Source organism: Camelus bactrianus, chromosome 1 (assembly GCF_048773025.1).
Source record: "Camelus bactrianus isolate YW-2024 breed Bactrian camel chromosome 1, ASM4877302v1, whole genome shotgun sequence".
Taxonomy (NCBI): Eukaryota; Metazoa; Chordata; class Mammalia; order Artiodactyla; family Camelidae; genus Camelus; species Camelus bactrianus.
Genome location: NC_133539.1, coordinates 58853097 through 58866302, shown reverse-complemented (window position 1 = coordinate 58866302; position 13206 = coordinate 58853097). Strand labels below are relative to the sequence as shown.

The window sequence follows — 13206 nt, the reverse complement described above, 5'->3', positions numbered from 1 at the left end:
GGAGTAATGTGGCCTCGGTATCAGCAATACCGTGAACTTATTTAAAATGCCACAAATAATAGTACTTCTATGGATTCTTTCACTCTGACCCAGAGCTGAGGTTCAAGGAAAGCGTTTGATGATGAGAGTGTTGGGCATGAGGCACCGCAGCTGTGCCTCAGATTATAATTTGAATGATCATTAGTTATATTGGGTAGTAATTTGGTATGATAAACAGCGACAACTGGATGCAGGGGAAACGACTCCTGAGAGGAGAGAGAGGAGCCGGCGGGGCAGCCCAGGCAGTGATGAGGTTTGTGGGTCTTTGGGATCCAGGAGGGTCTGTCTGCCACCCTTGCTCTGCTCAGCTCTAAAGGCTTCAGGGTTGAAGCCTGGCTGGGGAAGGAAGTCTCAGTGCTAAAAGCTGGGCACAGGCTCTGGTAATAGGGGCTCAAGCTGGGGATGGGGTGAGGGGTAACTCCTGGTGCTGCCAGCAGAGTCTGGCTGGTTGGGACGAGGAGAGGGACAGATGCTACCGTGATGAAACTCCAGAGATGCAAGTGCAGCATCATCTTTTGGCCCAGCGATGTGCAGTGATGCTTTCTTTCTCTTTCTCTCCTTCCCCTTTTTAATGGTTTATAACGGAAATTTTCAAATGTACACAAAAGTAGAGGGTATAGTACCACGAAGCCCCCGTGGACCCATCACCCAGTGACAACAGTCATCAACTCATCGGCCCAGTGATTTTTTTAAGCTGTTTTTAGCCTCCAGTTCTCTGCTCTTTATGTATGTGCAGCTGAATGAAATCATGAAATATTTACTTATGTTTTTTCCCCTATCCTTTCCTCCCATTCAAGCAGATGTTAGGAGAATGAGCAATACCCAGGAGAACTTAAAGGGTTTGCAAGGGAGGGAAAAGTGGGAGAGGGAATCTGCATTCGTTTGCTAGGGCTGCAACAAAATACTGCAAGATACTGAATGGCTTAAACAACAGAAACGTATCGTCTCACAGCTCTGGAGGCTGGAGGTCTGAGATCAAGGTGTCAGCAGTGCTGGTTCTTTCTGAGGGCTGTGAGGGAATTCTTTGTTCCAGGCCTCTCTTCCTGGCTTGCAGATGCCTGTCTTCTCTCTGTGTCTTCACACTGTCCTCCCTCTGTGCTTACCTGTGTCCAGATTTCCTCTTCTCTTAAGGACACCAGTCATGTTGGATTAGGGCCCACCCAAATGGCCTCATTGTAACTTGACTAGCTCTGTAAAGACCTCATCTCCAAATAAGGTCACATTCTGAGGTACTGGTGGTTAGGACTCCAATGTATCTTTTTAGGGTGGACACAGTTCAATCCATAACAGGGACTAGCTGGCATAGACTGAATGAATGTCTTAAAGAAACACAAAAGGGAATTCCCCCAGGCTGGGAAGGGTTTTCCAGGCTGGAGGGTGGACTAGAGAAAACAGTAGAAGAGAAAGGCAGAGGGGACACTGGTCAGCTCCCAAAGGGCACCCATGTCCCAGGAGTGGCACAGGATCAGCAGGGACAGCTGGACCCACAGAGACCACTGGACAGAAACGTGGCTTCTTAGTGGACCCCCATGACCCAGAAATAAGGCATCGTCTGAGAGAAGAACTCTAAGAACATTTGAGGTGAGTATTTCATCCAGCTTCTGGGAATGGGCCATGGGAGTCAGAAATTAATTTAGAAATTTAGAAAATAGAGGAGTTGATATTTTCTGCACATCCTGAGTTTGTCAACTGAGTTATATCTGCCAAACATAAAACAGATAAAAGCAGGGCTGTTCTAGGTGGAGCTCACCCCCAACCCTGGTTCCCCTTGCAGTGTCCCAAGGCAATCCAAGGAGTCACAGAGTTCCAGGGAACTCGATTTGAAAACACTTAGGGTCCCCCTCCCCTTATCGAGCAAACCAGGACAGAGAGGCTCAGAAGAGGAGAACACCTGCCCGTGGGCAGGCACAAGGCAGGTTATCAGCGGAGCTGGACTAGAAACCAGGGCTCCTGATTTCTGCTGGGACACTTTCGTTGGCTTCCTCAAAGGTCTCCCAGGGAGGCAGATGCTGTATCTTCACTCCATAACCAGGGGCTGCCCAGTGAGAGGTCTCTCTGCACAGCAGACGGCTGGTCCCAGAGCCATCTTGGAGTGGGCTGGAACCACTTCTTGGGACCTTGTCAGGTTTTTGTTGTTTTGTTTTACCATCCTTATAGATGAGCAGTGTCCTCTGTTCTTTTGACATGTCCTCATTAATCTTTGAGGGCATCTTTGCTTCCTAGCTCAACAAGGTGTTCCAGGTTTACTGTGTCCTTTCCCTACCCCAGGGAATTATCCCTGGAGTAAGCCACTCATCCCTGGTTCTAAGTTGAATTTTACTAGAAATTTCACAAGAGGACGGTTTGGGAAATTATGATGTGTTGAGAAGAAAATACCATTAAAAAGGTACTTCTGTAATGTAGATCTGATTAGCCTACAATTAAATCATTCCCCACATAGTGAGGTAATTCCCATATGCAGAAATGGCTGAGACCTTCCTCCTTGAACTTGTCCCCAGCATCTCTTAATACATTCCTTTCTGCTTCAATTAGTTGGAATGAATTCAGTTCTCTGTAATTAACCCTATCTTCTGATGATACCTGATTAATAACAGGATGGTGGCAAGCAATAGACTCTCAAGGAAAGGAGAATCAGGTTGGGTATCTGATCTGGTGGGATTCAAAGGCAATAGTGATCCTACTAACATTAGGAGATAGTATTCTGGTAGTCCACATCACTCTGTGGCAGTACCTATCACCTGTGGTCACCTAGGATGAAGGTAAGGCTTTGGAGGACAGAGCTGCTGATGAGATAAGCCATTGCAATGAGAATAGGGAATATAAAACCTGGGGAGTGTGCTGGCTGCTTCAAACTACACAGAGTGTTTAAAGAAAGAAATAACAACCTCAAGGGTTTTTTCTGCCTTTAAAAAATACCTTTATATATAATATGACATGTCAGTCTTACCTCAATTTAAAAAATAGCTTATTGTCAATATAGTTGTGTATATTGACATACAATAAATTGCATATATTTGATTTACACAATTTTGTTTTGACTGCTTTATATGTTTTGACATATACATGTATACACACACACACACACACACACACACACACGAACCTGTGAAATCATCACCACAATCAAGACAATGAACATCAATTATCCCCACCTCCTGCCTGGCCCAAGTTTTCCTTTCCATCAGTCTCTCCTCTTCTTCGCCTCCCTGCCATTCCCAGGCAACCACGGAGCTGCTTTCTATTCACTTACAGATTAGTTTGCATTTTCTAGAATTTTTTATAAATCTCTTTTGTCTGGCTTTTTCCACTCAGGGTAATTATTATAATCGTCTTGAGGTTTATTCATGTTGTTGAATGTATCAATAGTTCATCCCTTTTTATTACTGAGTAGTGTTCCATTACGTGGACTTACCAAATTTGTTTATCTAGTCACTTGTTAATGGATATTTGGGATGTTTTTAGTTGTGAATAAAGTTGCTATGAATATTAGCATAAAGGTCTTTGTGTGGACACATGCTTATACACTTTCATTTTTCTTGGGTAAATACCTAGGAGTGAAGTTGATGGATTATACTGTATGCATGTGCTTAACTTTTTAAGAAACTGCGGAGCTATTTGACTGGGGTTGTACCATTTCACATTTCCACCAGCAGTGTATGAGCGTTCCAATTGCTCCATATCCTGTGCAACAGCTTGGTATGGTCGCTCTTTAATTTTAGCCATTCTCATGGTTGGTGGTGGCATCTCACAGTGATTTTTAATTTGCTTCTCCCTGATGACTCAGGATGTTGAGCCTCTTTTCATGTCCTTATTTGTTAACCATATATTTTCACCCATTTTTGGTGAAATATCTGTTTAAATCTTTTACCCATTTTTATTGGGATGTTCGCTCATTAATCTAGCTTTTATTTCTTTTTAGATGCTGCCTACAAATCCTTTGTCAGATATGTTTATCTGCAAATAACTTCTTCCAGTCTGTGGTGTGTCTTTTCATTCATTTAATAATGTCTTTTGAAGAGTTCTTAATTTTGGTAAACTCCAATCTACCAAAAAAATTTTCAAATAATTTGAAAAATAATGAATTGTACTTTTGGTGTTATGGCAAAGAAATCTCTGTAATCCATGGTCACAAAGATTTTCACCTGTGTACCCGTCTTACAGTTTTAAGTCTTACATTTAGGTCTATGATAAATTTCGAGTTAATATTTTGTGTATATGGTGTGAGTTGGGGTGGGCAAACTCTTTCTTAAAGGATCAGATAGTAAAGATTTTAGGCTTTGTGGGCCATCTGATCTCGGTCATTACTACTTAGCTCTCCATGTAGTGCAAAAGCAGCTGAGACAAAAATAAATGAATGTGGTTGTGTTTCAATAAAACTTTATTTCTAAGAACAGGCAGTGGCCACATTTGGTCCACTGACCAGAGTTTGCTGATGCCCTCTTTAAATCCTCACATATCACTAAAACTCCCTGAGCACCACAAGCAGCCCGATCCATCCCTGTCTGTTGAATCTGCTCCTGCTTTGCTTAGTGACCTCACCTTGGGTAGGTAAGAGAATGGCAATTTTTCTTATTCACCACCCCTACATTTCTTCATTGCTTGCAGAACTATAAGCAATGAAGCATCTTCTTGTATGCCCCAGCAGGCCAAGTATGAAGGCTGACTCAGGAAGAGCTGTCTACATGCCAGAATCTCAGGTGGACAAAGCAAACTGTTAGGTCATTCAGCTTCTTTATCCTTTCTGCCTGCTTTGGGCTGACAATGAAAGTCAAGAGTAGGTCAAATTCTGCCCCTAATGCTGTGTGGTATTAAGTCCCCCTACTTCTGTCTTCCTCTGCCTCCTCACCTGTGTGGGGATGGGGAGGTGGAGGGGAGTGTAGAGTTCTACTACTCTCATTGTTACTGAGTTGATAAGAATAAGACAACACATTTCTTACCTATCTGGTTCCCTCTCTACCAGACAATTCCAAAGCTGCCTTCTCCTTGAATAGCTTTTAAAGACCGCTTTCTTTCTTTTTAAAAGCACTATACAAATGCAAGGTATTGTGACCATTCTCTCTTTTTAAGTAATTCTAGAAAGCCCAGCCCCAGGATTTCACAATCTGTCACTGTCCCTCGGTGCCTCTGCCTGTTGCCAGGGAAAGAGATTATCCTGGCTTGGGGAAGGTCAGCCAGCCCCAGCACGATCGCTAACACGGCTTGGCTTACCACCCCCAATCACAGATTCACAGTCAGTGATACAGAGACTGGACAAAACCACTCCAAGGCCAAGCAGAGTGGCCAGTGAGAGGAAAAACAACACTCAGCTCCACTCGAGCTCCTCACAGACCACTCTAATCACCACCCACGCCTGCAGGAGGGCGCAGCTCTCCAGTCTGCCTGGCAGACAGGCTGTAGTCTGTCAGAATCCTGAAAGAGGGAATCTTTGAGAACAGAGACCTCATCTGCATGGCCCTGGGGGCCCTGCTTTGAACACAGCAGAGATGAAAGAGTAGATCTCCCAGACTACTAGATGAGCTGGTACACACGCAGCACAGACATAAAAATACTTATCACAGTCATCTATAAATGTATGCAAGAGCCTGAGACCCAGAGAAGTACCTTATTCCATGTTCACCTCTTAAATGAACATCTGGATTTATTAAGAATGAATTTATTAATTTGCTATTATTAAGAATGACTCCCATTTTACTTAAGGATGAATACTTTGAAAAGGAATTTCACATCATTGTCCAGGATCCTCATAACAAGTCATCAAGACAGGTAGGAGAGCAGTTACCCTTACCAGGGACTGCAGTTCAGAGAGGTAGAGTGACTTGTTAGATGTCACACAGCTGGGAAGTGGTAGAGCTGGCGTAGAACCTCCAGGTGTTCTAACTCCAAGTTTAGCATTCTTCCCCTCAATCCTTCTCTGTGTTGAGTGGAAAGGCTGTTTTCTCATCAGGTGGGATGTCTGAGTAAGGAAGCAGAAGGAGGAAAAGAAAGAGATGAGCTAAGTGATGCCCAATGCCAGTTGAATTGGGTAATCTGAGATAAGGGATGGGACCATAAAACCTCTGAAGCATATAGGGGAGCTGGCCTCTGACTCTTTCTCTCCCACACTCAATAAAGAGGTTGTGGTCTCAGAGTGTGTGTGTGTGTGTGTGTGTGTGTGTGTGTGTGTGTGTGTGTGTGTGTGTGTAGTCATGCAAGAAGGTATCCACATGGTGGAGGAAAGCCTGGCTTTAACTACCAAAGCTGAGGTTCAATGATGCTGCTTTCCAAGAAGTTTGCCTTTGACTTTTCTAATGAAAAATTAATCGGCATTTACTTGCTGCTGTCTTTAATTATATTTGCTAAAGACAAGTGTCTGCCAACCAGCATGGCTCTGGCTATCTTCCGTGCTGGATCTGCTCTCAGCAAACCTCATTGATTTGGGAGGAGAAAGGATGCCATTCTGCCTGAGCAGTTGAAGAGGCAGAAGCATCACGGGGGTGGAAATTGTATCACATTTTCTGCTAATAGATCCCTACTCCCTGGCATTCTCCTGACAGAGAAGCTGAGTCAAACGTGACTTATCTGAGTATGGATTCTAAACCTGTGGGTTGAGGACCCCAAAGGACAAAGGAGATTCTGAGAGAGGACCACTAAACCTCGTCTGTAGGTATAATAAAGTGCTCCTCTACAAATATAGAACTATTTTTCTAGAAGCATAGATACTACTGGGATTAGTAAAGTATTATTTACTAAATGAAAAGCAATGGCTAAATTTATAATAGCTTTTTACCATTATGTATTTTCTTAACTAAAGGTATATATACCACGTTGAAGTCCTTGAAAGAGTTTTACCCTAAAAATGAGCCTTCATACACGAAAAGACTAGGAACTTAAAAGTAGGGTATTCCTTCTACAACGGAAGCAGGATTACTGAAGGAATGGTCTTTTCAGACCCCATTGTCCCCCATTTTAAAATAGCTTTATTAAGATACCATTTACATTCCATAAAGTTCATCCATTTAAAAGTGTGAAATTCAGTGTTTTTTAGTATATTTAGAGTTGTGGAACCATCACCACAATCTTAGAACAACTTTCACCATCCCATTGTATTCATTAGCAACTAATTCCCATCTCTCCCACCCATTCCTTCACCCTGATCTCTTTTCTGTTTATCTATAGATTTGCCTCTTTTGGATATTTCATATAAATAGGATCATACAATATGCGGTCTTTAGTGAATAGAGGAATGTTTTGAATCCTCAAAACTCCATCCAGTTGTTGTATATCCAACTCCTACACATACTTACATCCCCTTCTCACGGCTCCCAGAAACCTCTCCTGCTCCCCCAGCCCACACAAATATTTTCTCCTATTAGTTCACAGCCTCTTGTTTGTTCAAGAAGTGCTGGGTGTAAGCTGCGTGGCCCATGTCTGAAGCCATTGCGCTGTTCTCTAGCTCTTTCTGTTATTTCCTCACCTCTGACTTCTTGGGGGTGGCATTTTGCTGGCTCCCTCACTCAGCTGTGTCCAGCATTGTATTCTGCTTGAAATAGGTAATCAGTTTATGTGTGTTGAAAGAATAAATGACTCATGGGGATGTTCCCATACTTTTAGGAGAAAAAGGAGTCAGGAGAAATTGCAAGAAAGCAAAATCAAGAACAAAGATAAAGCGTGGAATGGGGGCACTAGAGTGTAAAGGGTGGGCAGCTGCCCACTGCCTGTGACCTCGTGACTGGAGGACATTAAGAGGCCCTGGGCTACAAAGGGTCTCCCATTACCTCCAATTGTGACCGAAAGAACATATTAGTCACTGCTTCAGCTAAAGGCATTAACCGCCTCCATTAAAATGCAAATGTCAACACCTGGGAGAGTGGCAGATCGTGCTATTATCAGCCATTTCCACCTCAGCTACAATCTGAGCTCTCTGAATGTTTCTTGTTCCCTGAGGCACGAAGGTCTGGTGATGAGTGTAGGGTCTGGAAAAATGTAGGGCCCAGTTCCCTCTGGCCAGTTGCAAACTTTTTATCATCCTTGATTTCCAAGCCAAGGAAGTCAGAGATCAAGAGTAAGACAACTGATGTCCTTGGTTCTCTGTCAGAGCTCCCGGTGGGGGACAGGCTGGAGTACAGGATGACTCCCAGTGGCTAAGACACTGGACCCTGAGCCTCCATGGTAGACCTACCCTCAAGACACACAATGCTCCATCCTGTTAGCTGCTCTCACTTGGGAGTAGCAGTAAGTTCCTCAAAGGAAAGGTAAGTCATCTAGTTTGAGGCATGAGACTTGCTTTCAAAATGCAAATATCCAGGGGAGGTTGACACACCTTTGGGAACTGGATGATCTTTAAGATTCTTTCATCCTCCAGAGAGCCAAGGATTCTTAAGAGTTCTTTAATTCCTTCTGAAGAACTCGTTACAGGGCAGGACTCTCATAGACAGTAGGCCAAGTTCATATTTGATGCCCATTCCTAACTGGCTTTCATTTTTGCCCTCTTCCTTCCCATTCCTGGGCACTTGTGCCCTTTTCTGGTAACATTTGCCTTGGGAAATGCTCAGTGGTCCCAAGTGTTCTCTCCTTCCTCTCCCTAACTCATCCCTACTCCTAAACAGCAAGCATCTATTCTCTCAGTGCCCCCAAACTTGGTTGGGCATTAGAGGGGGAAGCCTGCTGATTAAACTCATCTACAGTAACTTCATAATTACTGGCAGTCCTGGCATTTGTCTTTCAATCTCCCAGTGGTGTCTGCATTCATTTTTTCAACCACTTTCTTGAAATTTAATTTATACACCATAAACTTCACCGTGTGGGATTAAAGTGTACAATTCAATGGTTTTTTAGTATATTTCTTGAGTTATGCAATCATCACATAATCTAGTTTTAGAACATTTTCATGACCCCCAAAAGAAAGTTTGTACCCATCAGCCATCACTCCCCATTCCTCCCCGTCTCCAGGCCTACACAACCACTCATCTACTTTCTGTCTCTAGATTTTCTGCATTTATTTTTAGGGAATGATTGTCATCCCAAAGCATGACTATCTAATGGTGGGATTTTAAGCATTGTGGGGGAAGGTACTTTTAGGTATGGGAGTATTACTGAGACCTACTTCTACAAATATTTCTAAACATTCTAAAATATTGATATTCTAATTTCCAAAATAGAAATATTCTTCCAAAAAGAAGCCTGGGGGGAATGAGGAATGAAGTCGAGGTACAAGGGGAAGATGGCTGGAGGGCAGGGGATGGGTCTCCCAAAGGGCTAGCTGTGCCCCACGGTGCAGTCACCTCACCTCTGCAAACCAAGTACTCACCTCAGAGAGAGAGACCTAAGGTGGTCCTTGGGTCAGCCCCATCTGATGACAACAGCCAGGAGCACATCCTGGAGTTGGCCTTCAAAACCTCTGCCTTTTGTTCCTGTGACACCCCCATCCCCTTTCTGGTTTTCCTCTGACCATTTGGACTCCTTTTCTACACAGAGGTTGACCCCTGGGCTTCTCTGTCAGCCCTTCACAGGTGTCCTCCAGCCAATGGCATCATTCCTATCACTACATCACCTCTGGGCTCCATCCATTCTGCTCTGCAGTAGCTTCCTGACTGGTCCCTAGGCCCTTGGATCTTGCTTTTCCAATCTAGTTACGACACTGCCAGAGTCTGCTCCCAAAACATAATGGCCCAGGACATTCCTGTCCCTCAGTTCAGAGACACTTCATTGTCTTTAAACTGAAGCCCACCCTCCTCCACATAGTGTTAGAGTCCATCCCTCCCTTCCATCTACACCCACGGTTGCCAGTCAGTCTCAGCACCCACCCCACTGATCAGACTCTATTCCCATCACTATTCTTCAGAGGTACCATTTGTTTATCTGACAGACAGCTAAGGGGCATCTTCTGTATGCCATGTATGGGGCACAAGAATGAGTAAGATACCAATTCTGCTTCAAGGGGTTCAGCAGACTGTGGAGACAATTCTGAAAACAAATCAAGATCATACAATGTGGCAAGTGCTCTGACAGAGATGAAAACAAGGTGTTCTGGGAGCTGAGGAGGAGGCAGTGCCTAATAGCCTGGGGGAGGTGGGCAGGGAAGGGGCATTCAAGTGGCATCACACAGGTACTATAAATTTTATTTGTGCTGGGTGTGTGCGTGAAAAGGGTGATGTACGCAGAGGTTTAAAGAGCAGTTCAGGGTGGGGAAGTGGTGGATGATGAAAGCTGGAAGGTAGGAAGAGGCAGTTTTGAGGACAGTTTTCGGTAGGGGTGAGACATGTATGATAAGATGCAGACAAAGTGGAGGACAGATGGGAAGGCAAGGAGGGAGAGTTAGTAACTGTCCAGGCAACGAGGAGGGAAGATCTGGGTGGAGGTAGGAGCCAGAGAGCGTGGAAGAAGAGACAGATATGAAAAGACAAAGGCATGGTGGCAGGACTCTGGGAACTGGGATAGGAGGGGTCACTACTCTAAGATCAGGGAGTCTGGGGGAATGGTAATTCCACTAGTGTCAAGAAAACAGTGAGGAGCAAGCTTCTTGAGAGATGACATTAGTTTTAGACAAATTGAATCTGGGATGCTGGTGAGTACCAAGGAGCCTCTGTGGGGAGCTCTCTGGTAGGCAGGGGTAAGCTTGAAGCTGGGAAGGGAAGCAGGGGCTGAAGATTCAGATTTCAGAAATACCTTAGCGAAAAAATATGTTTATCCTTTGGCCCAGCAATTCTACTTGTAGGGATTTCTCTTAAGGATCCAATTAAAGATGTGTGTGAAGATTTATCTACAAAAATGCTCCTTCTTCTTCTTTTTTTTATAATGGAGATACTGGGGATTGAACCCCAGACACTGTGCATGTTAAGCATGCACTCTACCACTGAGCTATACCCACTCCTCATTCCTTGTTTATAACAGTAAAAGAGTGGAAATTTTTTATAAACTGCTATGACAGGGAAAAATGACCAATAGTAGGAGATTGGTTAAATACATTATGCTATATTCACACAATGGAATTCTACTCAAAAAATAAAATGGATATTGTGGATGGATGTTAATTGGCATAAGAAAAACATCCACGGTATTTTGCTAAGTAGAAAAAAGCAGATCCTAAAATTGTTGGTAGAGTAAAAGTTCCATTTTTGGTTAAGAAAAAAATTCATATGTTAATAGTTCTTCCTAGGTGTTGTGATTATGAATGTGTTTTCTTTTATCTTTCTTTTTTCTAGTTTTTCCACATTTAATCATATATGGCTTTTGTTATGACAGTTGTTTAACATTTTTGAATAACATGAAAAGGAATGATCTAGGGAGAGCTCAGGGAATGAGAAGGGGATGGAGAATGGAACCCAGTCACCTTGATAGCTCAGGCCATCTGGCTTCTGTCCATGCAGCTGCCTGTCTGGGTGTCCCTGCATATTTGCTGCATGGCTATATGGTAAAGTACAAGGAGCAGACTGAACTTAGGTTTCATTCTGCTACAAACTGTGGACCTTGGGCAAACTAAGTCTCAGCTTTTCATCTTTATAGTGGGGAGAATAACATCTTCCACAAAATGGTCATATGACAATAAGATTCACATATAATTGTTGCTTAATAAATATTGGTCCATCCTCCTTTTCTTCTGGCTACTCCTTTTCTCCTGGCCCCAGATTCAACCTCTAGAGTCTTTTTGGCCCTTACAGTGGGAATTAATGCCTCCTCTCTCCCAACCCCCAAAATGCTCTGTTTGGCCCTCTGGTGAACACTGAATTATGCTCTGAACTGGAGTAAGTGGCTAGCTCCTCTCCCTCCTTGACTGTGAGTAGAGTTGGGTCACCCTCTATCCCTATAGCACCTAGCACAGTGCTTTGCACATATAGGGTGCTCTATGAATGTGGACTAATGGTGCTTTTTATGACTTCACTAATCATGGACTGATGGCTCAAACGCTGGACTACTCTAGGGTTAATTTATTTAGATCTCTTAGAATGTCTCTCCTCCCAGTTTGTAACTCTGGCAAGGTTTATTTTCCAATTTGCAAAGAGATGACCAACAGAGAAAGAAAGAGACGCTTGCCCGGACTTCAGAAGCTCTGTAGAGAGAGCTGGAGAAAGAGTAGTAAAGCAAAGGTTGTTCTTCCTCCCCAGAGTAGAGATGTGGTGTTCTCACCTGTCCCAGTGTTAGACTGCCGCAACTTCCAGCAGGATAATTTGGGGGCAAGGGGAATTGGGCAGGTATATCATTCCACAGGCCTAGGTCCTCTTTGACATGAAGTAAAGTCCTCTCCACTCCTTCCTCTCTGTTGCTGGTCCTGTCCAGGAGTATCTGGTCCTTCTCAGCTCTCTCCCCCACCCCCACCCCCGCCCCTCTCCTGCGGGGGCTCCGTACCCTGCTCTGGTGTGCATCCTCTGGTTAATACCTTGCTAGGTAGGTAGCCAGCCTGGCACTGCCGAAATATCTTTCGGTTGTAAGTCCTTTGTGGCCCATGGCAAGTTGATTAGGCTCTGAAGCCTGTCTTCACATTTATAAACTGGGAATAAGCACACGTGCCCTGTCACAACCCAGGGTTATTGAGGGGAATCAAATGGGATTTTTTAAAAAAAGTATGAACGTGCAAAGAGCTCTTTACAAATGCCAAGTGTTCCTAGTGCTGTTTGCCGGATTCCTTCTCGGTAACTATCCACCAAAGCGTTCCTGTCCGCCCCGCCCTGGTCGCATCGGCCTCACCCACTGCATCTCCATCTTTTCCGTCACTGTCTTCCTGCGCCTCAGAGATCCTCGGTCTCTCCATCTCCCCCGTCCATTTTCGGGTCTGTCTCTCGGGCCCCTCCGGCCCTCCAGGGACTCTGGTCTTCCGCTCCCTGCGGCAGTGGCTGCCTGGGCGCCCCCAGCCCGGTGCGCCTTCCTTTGGCACAGCCGCCCGGCCAGAGAATCGCCCAATAAGAGCGCCGGACTCAAGCCTGACAGCTCAGGAAGCGGCCAATCGAGCCGGGCCCGGGAAGGGGGGCGCAGCGCGGGGGCTGAAGTTGGGTTGAATGGGGGGATGGGGATTAAAGGGGGATACAAAAGAGGGGAGCTAGGACTAGGGGCGCAGGAACCTAAGCTGGGGGCGGGGGAGGACCGCACGCCACCCAGGTCCGGAAAAGGGACCGCGGGCTGGACGCTGCTCCAGGAGCCAGGGAGGGAGGGGGCGCGGCGAGAATTTTAGGTGAGGAAGGGGAGCTGGGGACCCCA

At 44.9% G+C, this 13206-nt stretch overlaps 1 long non-coding RNA gene across 2 annotated transcripts; it reads right to left on the bottom strand.

The window, feature by feature from the left end:
- Nucleotides 1-4399: 4399 nt before the first annotated feature.
- On the bottom strand, nt 4400-13170 carry LOC123613083 (uncharacterized). Of its 2 annotated transcripts, none has more exons than XR_012507259.1 (2): nt 12361-13170; nt 4400-12283 (listed from the first exon to the last, which is right to left on the bottom strand). It is a non-coding gene; the product is annotated as an uncharacterized LOC123613083 (long non-coding RNA). The 2 variants fall into 2 exon arrangements; XR_012507260.1 differs by having other exon boundaries at nt 12392-13170.
- Between the last annotated feature and the right edge of the window lie 36 nt (nt 13171-13206).